Source organism: Camelus ferus, unplaced genomic scaffold, assembly GCF_009834535.1.
Source record: "Camelus ferus isolate YT-003-E unplaced genomic scaffold, BCGSAC_Cfer_1.0 contig2924, whole genome shotgun sequence".
NCBI lineage: Eukaryota > Metazoa > Chordata > Mammalia > Artiodactyla > Camelidae > Camelus > Camelus ferus.
In genome coordinates, this window is record NW_022588380.1 from 5,751 (window position 1) to 16,114 (window position 10,364).

Below are 10,364 nucleotides of genomic sequence, written 5' to 3' on the forward strand. Positions count from 1 at the left end.
AAGACTGAAGTCACAGACTAGGGATTTTGCAGCAGGAAAGAAGGGGGGGGTCTGGTTCCTTGCACAGGTGCACCAGCTCTGAATTAACTGGCCCAGGCTTCCTGGTTACTGTGAAAGAGAAGACTTCGAACTGCATCAGCGCCAGTCACAAGGGGCTGCTCCCTGGGAACCAGGGCTGATGCCAAGCACAGTCTCTAGACTTTCTGTACACGCACTTTTGGCTCAGAGGCTGCTTCTCTGGCACCCAACCTGTGACAAGTAACAACCACCCCCAAGGAATTCCAGTTCTTTGGAATAAAACTAAAATCACTCTGGAATTTTCCCAATAAGCAGTAAAATCCTACTTAAAAAGACTCAATGAGAAATAGATTAAAAAAAAATACAGTTTGCCATTGTACTCAAATACAATGATTTAGAGTGTTTTTATTATTTGGCAGTAGAAACATGAAATTTGAAATCAGAAATGTCATAAAATATTGTGCCTTCACTACAACATCTATGCACCCCCTCTTTCCATCGGTGACTGACGTCTGGCTCACTCTTAGTAATTTCCACTCACCACACCCTCAACTCCCTCCTGTGCATGTCTCTCCGCCCCATGCTCTCTCCACTGGTTTTTGTCTTTTTCTGTACTCATGCAACTGCCCGAATCTCAGTCTAGCATTTACCTCTGCAGTCCACCCACCAGGTGCCCTCTGGCACGATGCCACTCTTGGGCCCCCGGACTCACTCGTTGACTGGGCTCATACTGTCCACACCCCCTGTTCTCTTCTTCACCACCCCGCTTACATCCCAGACACATGGGCACCTCCTTCTGCTCCTCTCTCAGTCCACTGCACTCATTGGGCAAAAACCACTTCTCTTGGTAAACCACTACACAACTATCAACACCGCATCATGCGGAGAAAGTGGCTGTACACTCTAATCAGAGAGCCCACACAACCCACTGCCTGCGTGCTCCCAGCTCACATCACGGTCAACCTGTGCAGATCCGCTGCTGGAGCCCAGCCCCCGGAGAGCCCCCCCACAACTGCCCCTAGCACCTGCCTATCCTCACTTCCTCATCACATTGTTACTCTCGAGCATGAGAAACCGGAGGAATCCCCCCTCTCTACCAGTACCCACACCCACCTCTCCCCTCCTCCTTTCTGCCATTTCCACAGGTGAACTGTCCACATTCCCACCTGAAGCCAACCCTCCCACTGTGCCCTGGACCCCATTACAGCCCCTGCACTCGAGGACTCTGCTCTACGACTCCCCTCATCACGCATTTCTTCCCAGCTACTGCATCTTTCCAAAAAGAGCAAACATTCTATTGTTCATTCATATCATGATTTCTCTCATTAAATTCAAAACAAGGCAAGACAAAAGGCTTCCCCTGACTCCACCCTCCTGCCAGATACTGCCTCCCCCCACCTTTTACACCCTTTTCTCCAGGGGGGTCTATACCTTGAAGTAGCCAATTCCACTTCTCCTGTTCCCAGTCTGCCTTTCACAGCCACCTGCCCACGGAAACTGCTTGTCCAATGCCTACGGCCTCCTTCCTGCTAAACTCCAAGGTCAGCTGTCAGTCCTCATTCTCTCTCTCTCTCAGCAGCAGCGGACACGGCAGATCAACTCTTCTCTGTATACTCTCCCCACGTGGCTTCAGGAGTGCACATGCTCAGGTTGCCTCAACCTTGCTCTGTCCTTGCAGGTTAGCCCTCTCCCTCCTGAACTCGTTAGGTCAGAACGCCCCAGGCTCAGGCCTTGGTTTGCCTTTTCTCTCCAGATATGCTCCCTTGATAATCTTTGTCAAGTCTAGGAGAATATTATGTGTAATGAAGTAAGTCAGATGGAGAAAGACAAAAACTATATATCACTTACATGGGGAATTTAAAAAATAATACAAATGAACATATATGAAAACAGAAAGACTCACAGACAGAAAAGAAACTTGTGGTTAACAAGGGGAGGTGGGGGAAAGGAGAAATCAAGGGTATGTGATTAACAGACACAAACTACTGTACATAGAATAGTTCAGCAACAAGGATTTACTGTACAGCACAGGGAACTCTACTCAATGACTTGTAATAACCCATAACAGAATATAATCTGCAAAAAAACTGATTCACTTTGCTGTACTCCTGAAACTAACACAATACTGTAAATTCATTATACTTCAATTAAAAAAAAAACCCATGGCTTCAAAAATATTCATTTTTAACAACACTTGATACCTACAGTCCACACCTCCCTCTCAACTTCAGACTCCTCCATCTAACTGCCTCCTTGCCATCTCCACTTGCACACAGAACAGGCATCTCAAAATTAGCATCTCAGCAGCTCAACTCCTGGTCCTCTCTCCACCCTCAAGCCCACTCTGCCTCCCCCTCTATCCCAGCTGGAGGGGAACTGCATTCTTCCAGCTGCTCAAGCCAAAAACCCTGCCATCATCCATGACGCCTCTCTCACAACCCCGGACCAATCTTTTAGACTTTCGGCTCTATCTCCTAAATACATCACCATCCAACTGCTTCTCATTATCACCACTGCCACCACCCTGGATCGAGCCCCATCACTTCCAGCCCGGATTCCTCAAATCCCCTTCTAACAGGTCTCTGTGCTTCTTCCTGTGCCCCTATGGTGTGGGTCTATATTTGAATGCATTCAGTCAATGGCATCAGCCCGAGGAATCTGTCTAAAGGATGCATCAGGTGAAGTCACTGCCATGCTCACAACTTCCCAGGCACTCACCTTTCCACACTGAGTGAAACCCAAGGCTGCTTCATGCCCTAGAAAAGCCGACCTGTGCCTGTCCCTGTGATGCCCGATCTCACCTCCCCTTCCCCTCTCTGCCCACTCTGCCCCAGCCATGTGGGTTTCTATGCTGATCCCCAAAATGCCAGGCATTCCTCCTTCGGGACTTTCACACTGTTTCATTTTCTGGAATATGCTTCCCCCACACACCCACACAGCCAATTCCAATTCCTCCTACAAGTCTTTGTTCAAAGGGCTCTCTCACCGAGGCCAACTCTATCTTCCTTTCCTCCTGCCAAAATGGATGACTCCACCAGGAAATAACTCAGAGAGGCACTGGGATGTACAAACACACACAAGTGATTAATAAAACATCCAGACCCTCCAACACTAGAACAAACTCATATCCAGATATTTCTCTCTGTATCCACCTTCATTTGTACATTGCCCTTTGCATTCTGCATTTATAGCTCTTTTCTGGCAAACATTTTGGATATTACAAAGCCAACCAGCTGAGGAAGGGTTTGACTCTCCTATCTTATATTCACCTCCAAAACTTTCTGGGTCTCATTCAGGAAAACCTAGAATTAATGATGACAAACCCCCTGAACTGAAGTGAACTGAATCTGTCTTTAAGAGACAGGAATGTAGCACCTTAAGATAAAATTTTTTTCTGCAAATAAGGAAAGTTCTTAGAAGGAGAGAAGGAAACAGGGAAAGTAGAGAATAAGGAAAATGTACTGAATTTTATTATGAAAAGTGTGTACAATTACCTTTTTTCCTGGCTTGATTTGAGGCAGAGATGGATCTCAAGGTTTTGCTTTTCATAATGTCCTTTGAAGTTTTCAAGAGTAGAAAATGTCTTGAATGGTGAACTGGGTTTGCCTTAGCCTGAGCTCCTAACTGATGCATATAATCCACTTTGGGGTTTTCTCTAAATAAAGGATGGGTGCTTCTGGCCTTCCTGTGTGGTAGCTGTGTACCAGTCCCAGCTCCTGCTTCTCCGGAACTCAGCTGAGATCTAAAAGTCTGTGCACAAGTACAAATTCTTCAGTACTTAAACAAACATCAGTGACAGTTGTAAAAACGATTTAACAGATTGCAAAACCATAGTGCTTACTGAAGAACACAGTTTGTAGAAGGTGAGCCACGACATTCAAGTTCTCCAAGCCTAATTCATCAGGATTTTAGCATTCTGAAGCACATCTTCAAAGTCAGGAACAAAAATAGCAAAATAATAAAACAAAACAGGCTTGCCAGAAAGGAAAACATGTAATTACAAGAATGAACATGGAGGAGAGTGGAGAAGAACACAGTTGAAATGACTTAAAATCTTATCTTTTTTCCTCCAGATTTCTCAAGGTAAAAACTGCTTAGTACCCTGCCTTATTTCACAAGGAACTGGAGATAGTTTATGGCTAGTTTATGGTAAACATATAAATAAAAATCATAAAATAAAAATGGAATACTGTGGTCATGAGTCTATAAAACAGAATAAATCAAGAACACAGAAACAAGGAACAAAGATGTATAAGTTTCTCAACAGTCACTAACAGCATTTATATGAAATGCCAACTTACCTCCTTTTGCACAGCACAGACTACTGATAAGATTGAGTAAAAAGCACCAGAATAAACTTAATTTTCTTATGCTACTCAAATTCTGGACTATGTTTGTTTAAAAAATTTAAAATGTAAAAAATGGCTTCTAAAAGAAAGCTAATGCTACAGTGACATTTTAAAATCTGGGGATGACAGGGTGTTGTAACAGATAACTGCTCACAGATACCCAAGATCCATGTGGCAGTTACTCTGTAATCAGTCCCACTGGCTCACGAAGTACATACCTGTCAGCAGTATTTATGTAATTTCATTGATCACTATGTCCAATCAATATAAACTATAAACACTTACCTTATGTATTTTGTCATCCTGGGGTAATAATCAAGGACAAACAGATACTGTTTTCTTCAAAATATCAAGGTACATTTTATCTATTTGTTCTTCCACAGTAGTTACTCTTGGACAGTTATTTTCTGTACCTTCATTTGTTGACTTTTGTAAAACTATATGCTCATTTTTGTCCAAAAATTGGTTCACATTTTGTTTCTTGAGACATAAGATTTGGATTCATCTTAAGGGGTAAAGGGTTAACAAATTCAGTTTCTTTATTCTTAGCCAGTTTCTTGTAGCTATAAAACAAAACAGGACACAGAGAATGAACCCTATATGACTCCTCAAATATTAATTTTATAAATATATATGTATACACATGATATACATGGAAACATTTATATTATTAACATATAATACTATTAAATATATTTAATACCTGTAACTCTCAAATTAGGTCATTAATGTTAAATATATTACAATTCTGGTTAACAGAGTATACTCACATGGTGTCACATAATTGTTTTAAATTTCAGATAATAATTTTAATACAGTATAAGGGATTTCATGGTTTACTCAAAGAACTACTTCATAGGAAAGCCAAACCAAACAAGACTGAGATTGCTTTTGTTGAAGAAAAATCAAAAATGAATTTCTAAATGGCCCTTTTGTAATATATCCTTTGTCCATATTATAACATCAACATACATTTGAGGCAGGAAAAACATTTCATACCTTTCTAGTAGAAACTAAAGAAGCAACCATAATTTACATCAATAAAGCATAGAATATAAATATTAAAAAGCATGGATTTCATCATGGTATAGGAAAATCTTAAAATCACTAGGATTTTAAAATGAAATCATTTCTGTGGCTTAAAACACTTAAATGCAATGTAACATTTCAGAACATTGCATTTTTAAAATATCAGAAATATCCTTTAAGAAGATGTTATAAATATGGGTGAACATCAGCATATTATGGGAGCTCCAAAAACATGGATATTGTCATTTTCAAATTACCTTAATCATGGTCAGTTAGTTCACTTAATTTTGTAATTTATAAAATAAGATTAAAGAAACGTTTAAGAGGCTACCAATTCATATGAGTTAGATTGGCTTCTCAATAACTGCTAGAAATAACTATGAGAAGTAGCTGGAATCATCAGAAAACCTAAGAGCTCTTCTTTGTGGCAGCAGGACCCAGCCAGCCGCTCACTAACACTGCTTCCCGTGTGTGCCGCGCACCAGCTGAACTGCACTCCACTCCACCTCCAGTCTACACAGGACCATCACCAGTTCCAGCCTTTAGAATGTCAGGCAACAGTGACCAGAAGCTAAAATACGTGTCATGGGCTTAGTGGTTCGGTTCTGGGTGACAAGGAAACTGATACTAGAGGCTGGAGAGGGAGCAAACTCATATTTTATGAAAAGTGACAAAACATTTGCTAAGTTGTCACCTACAGTAGTTTATAAGGCTGACCACTGGCTCCTGAACCTGGGGCCCTCAGCAGAGTCTGAGAACGGTAGGAGAGGACAGGAAGTGTTGAAATGCCAGCTACTACTGGCTACTGCTGACAAGATACTATGGGAAAAATATGAGCTCAAGACAGAATGGGCTGGTCTTTAAAGAAGGAATCCAAGGGAACAGAGTCTAGAAACTCAGGGCCTCTTAGGCTCACTCTCTGCATCTGGACTCAAACAGTAAGATTCAGCACTGAAAAATGCTGTGAAAATGCAAGATTTCATGAGAATTCTTTGTTGAAGAGTGACTCAGTTCCTTGGCAAATATCACATTAGAGGTGTCATCTTCAAACTTAAGATTATTGCTCCTCATAATAACCAGACAGCTGCAATTAAACTGAGAAAAAAAAACAAACTAGTTTTCTTTAAATGTAATTACTAGCACATGGGACTGACTGGAACCAAATTGATCAGAAGCCTAAAAAACTTTCTGAAGCAGCTGTAATGACAAAGATGACAAAGAAACCACAACTCTACTTTAAAAAAATAAAAAAAGCTAGAGACTTGTCTGGCAGCCTTAGAACCACCTACCTGCAGGCAGAAAGCAGGGTGGAGAAAGAGTGCATTCTCAAAGATGGGCGCCCCCTCCTCCCGTTACCCACTTCAGTTGAAGCCAGTGGTGAAGAAACACAAGACCACTGGAACCAGGAGTTACACGGAACAATATATTTATGAAGTAGTTCTTCCTTAAAAGCAGAATAATGGCCTAATTAAGGAAAATGCCCAACTTGAAGGTAGGGGGTCTTCATAAGGCCTTTCAGTGGATCTCAAAGCTGCACTACTGATTGCTGTAGCTTCCTCACTCTTCTCCTTTCTGATTAGGAGTAATCTTAGTCTCACCACCATATTGGGGTGGGGAAGGAAGGATGAAACTTGTCTTTTAATTCACTGATTAGTAGACAATGAGGAGCTACACTGAAACCTGACAAAGAGAACCGTGCTTCTCCTGGAAATCCTGGCCTTTCAGATGGATACGTTTCTGAGTGGGACTCTGGGCTGTTTGCTTTGGGGAGGGGCTGAGTAGGTCTTCATTCAAGGAAGAGTGGAATGGATATTTGGCTGTTAGAAGGAAAGTTTCTGGTGGATACTGGCTAGATGCCTACCAAATGCATTTACATTTCTTTCTGGCCATATGAGCAAACCACACTTCCTAGCCCTCTTGGACCTAGTTTAGTTGGATGTGCTGGTTCTTACCAACACAATGTGGGCTGAAGAGAGGTAACACTCCTGTGATTAGGCAGTTAAAAGGAAGCATGCTAACCATCTATTTCCTTTCCTTATTGACTGATGAGGCCAGGAGGACCTCAAAACCATGTGTTGATGACAGAAAGCTGCCTGGGTCCCTAAATGACTATGTGGAGCAGAGTCCCACCCCCAACTCCAATGAGACACTTGGAATTATGATGTGAGCAAGACATAAGTAATTGATGATGCTAAGCTACTAAAATTTTAAGGATTATTTGTTACAGCAGCTAGGATTACTTATCCTATGGTTTACTAAAGAGGTTTTGGATATGTATATTCAACTTCCTACTACTGACATTCCTATAATTATTGTTATGCCTTTAATGTAAGTATATTTGTTTTCAGCTTCTAAACACAAATGTAAACATCTCTATTTAGAATTCACATTATTAAAATTGTGTCAGTTATGCCAACAAAGACACAAGATGTGTAGAAAAATCCCTTCAGTGACCCAAGTGTAGCCCCAAACAGCAGTGATAAGGGAGCCCAATCAGCCCCATAAAAACACTAACTAGCACTGCAGACCAGGGGAGAACGCTAGACTTAGCAGTAAGTAGACAGGGTTTAGGGTAAGCTACAGCATATCACTTTCTCTCAACTAGCACACTCAATACAAAGAAGGCCAGGAAATCACTGCACGTGGATTTCATGATGAGCCTGGGGTTCAAGGAGGGGCTCAAAAACTTGTCTGTTGAAAACACAAATGAACAAATAATACAAGAATGGATGACAGGCTTTTCACAGAAATATTTCACAGAGATCAAAGACCTGACAATCCAAGTGCATTGCTGGGTTATGGCCATGTGATCTTGAACAATTTATTTAACCTCTTTAAGCCTAGGTTTCTCATCTATGAAATGGGAGTGATAATGGAATATATATACCTCATGGGGCTGCTGTAAGAGTAAGTGAAATCTAATATGTAAAGAACCTAGCACAGTATCAAGCCCACAGTAAGCGAGGGGTAAAAATGTTAGCTGTCATCATCTGGTTCTTGTGAGAGCCCCACCACTAAGTTGGTTCACCTCAGTCTCATCACTTGAATGATGGGGATAAAGATGCCTGACCTACTTATTGTGCGGATCTCATGAGATAATGGATGTGACACTTGTCTTATGACAAGGTTACTGTGACATGGTACCCTGTGCTGGTGAATGACAGCAAGGTCCCACAAGCTTCCATTAAAAGCTACTGGAGCTGGAACATTTTCACAAAGCCTGTTTATCCTGTGACCAAAGAACTCACCCTAGGAGATGATGGCTGGTCTGTGACTAAGTGCAAAACTAACTGGTTTAAAAAGAAGCAAATGGATGACTCATATACAGAATAAAATCCATGTTCTCTCTTACCATTTGAATCAACTGTCCCTGAGCTATTAAAGCTGATGAGATTTTATTTTTCCAGTGAAAAGCTTAAAGATTATCTACCTAATTGTACAAACATTTTTAGTAGCATCTATTTTTTAAAAAATTTTAACACTAGAAGAATTTTGATAAACTAGTTGATAAAGACTAGGAAGAGAGGAGTGTCTCACAGGTAGACTCATACTAGTTATCCGTTAATCATTCACTAGGGGTGGCTACACAGAACAAATGACGCCAAACCTTTCCAGTGACAAAACAATAAAGAAATAAACACCCTGCACAATCCATTCCAAAAAACTCTTACCTGACAGGTTGTAAATCAAAACCACCAACCCCAAAGGAATCTATTCTGATAGGCTTCATCAGCTTCTCTACCGTGGGCAGATCTAAGAGGGGAGAAAAGTTAAAACAGCAACCAAAAATGTTATGTAAATTGCTTAATTTAACATCTACTACCACCAAAATTACACTGTCTCTGATTGAGACAGTTAATAAAATGGCACATATAATAATCTCAGTTTCCCACTGTAAACCTGCTTGTACAAGAAAATCTTCTTAGGTATTTATATTTGAATTATATATTTATATATTTTCTCTCCCTCCCCCCTACACACGTCAAATATACAAGTATGGGTGTACGTACACGTACACAAACACACACATGCTAAATATGTATTTAGTTGATCCCAAATACTGTTCTCTATTTAAAAAATAACTTTAGCATATGTTCATGGAAAAGCATAAATAATGTGAAAATACTTAAGCGATTTCTTAATTTGGGAAGACACATTATAGGAGGAACTGAAATTTTACCCTATGTTCAGCTCTAACTTTATAGTTAAACCGATAATTCCCAGATTCCATTTAAACAAATCCTATAAATTCAGATTGAGAAACAATCACTACAGTAAATTGAATTTAAATTACACCACACTGGAAACTGTTCAGAGAGAGTCTCAAAGGAAGCAGCTTTTACCACATTCCGTGGTAGAGATGCTTTTGAGGACCGTTCCTCTTCTTGAGGATGCTCTTTCACTGAGCTCTCAGTATTTCCCCCTGCATCACTCTCAGTTCCTTGCTCATCTGCATCTTCCCAAGAAAGGGCTACATGACAATACGTCTGGTGTAGAGCCTCAATGTCACTGCTGCTCTGTCTGTAAGAAACATCAGTTGAAATAAATGTAATCTCTAGCATGACCACACAAATACATGAAAATATAAAACACTAATGTCACCCCTTAATCTACCGGAAATGGTGAACAAGGCTGTGGGACAATATGATGTGATAAAGACAGGGTGAAATATAAACTTGCTAGTACGTGGCACAGCCCACCAGCATGAAATCACGGCGGGCTCAGTAACCCCTGTCAGCAAGCAGAGATGCGTCCTGACGGGGTCATTGTAAAATCTCACTCCACTAGTTACTGTCTCTTCCTACCACCCATAACCAACCTCTGCACTGGATAAAACTACTCCTAAATTTCTCAAACTGACAAAATTTTGTAAGGACCACTCTCTCCTCTGCCTCTCTTTCTCTCTTTGCCTCCCAATGCCACCAGGCATCTCGTCTTCTGTGTTTCTTCTTCTTTGAAATTCATCCT

At 41.0% G+C, this 10,364-nt stretch overlaps 1 long non-coding RNA gene across 1 annotated transcript; it reads right to left on the reverse strand.

Annotated features, from left to right (window-relative positions):
* Nucleotides 1-3,458: 3,458 nt before the first annotated feature.
* On the reverse strand, nt 3,459-9,588 carry LOC116662510. The gene is made up of 3 exons (XR_004318472.1): nt 9,068-9,588; nt 4,653-4,930; nt 3,459-3,768 (listed from the first exon to the last, which is right to left on the reverse strand). It is a non-coding gene; the product is annotated as an uncharacterized LOC116662510 (long non-coding RNA).
* Between the last annotated feature and the right edge of the window lie 776 nt (nt 9,589-10,364).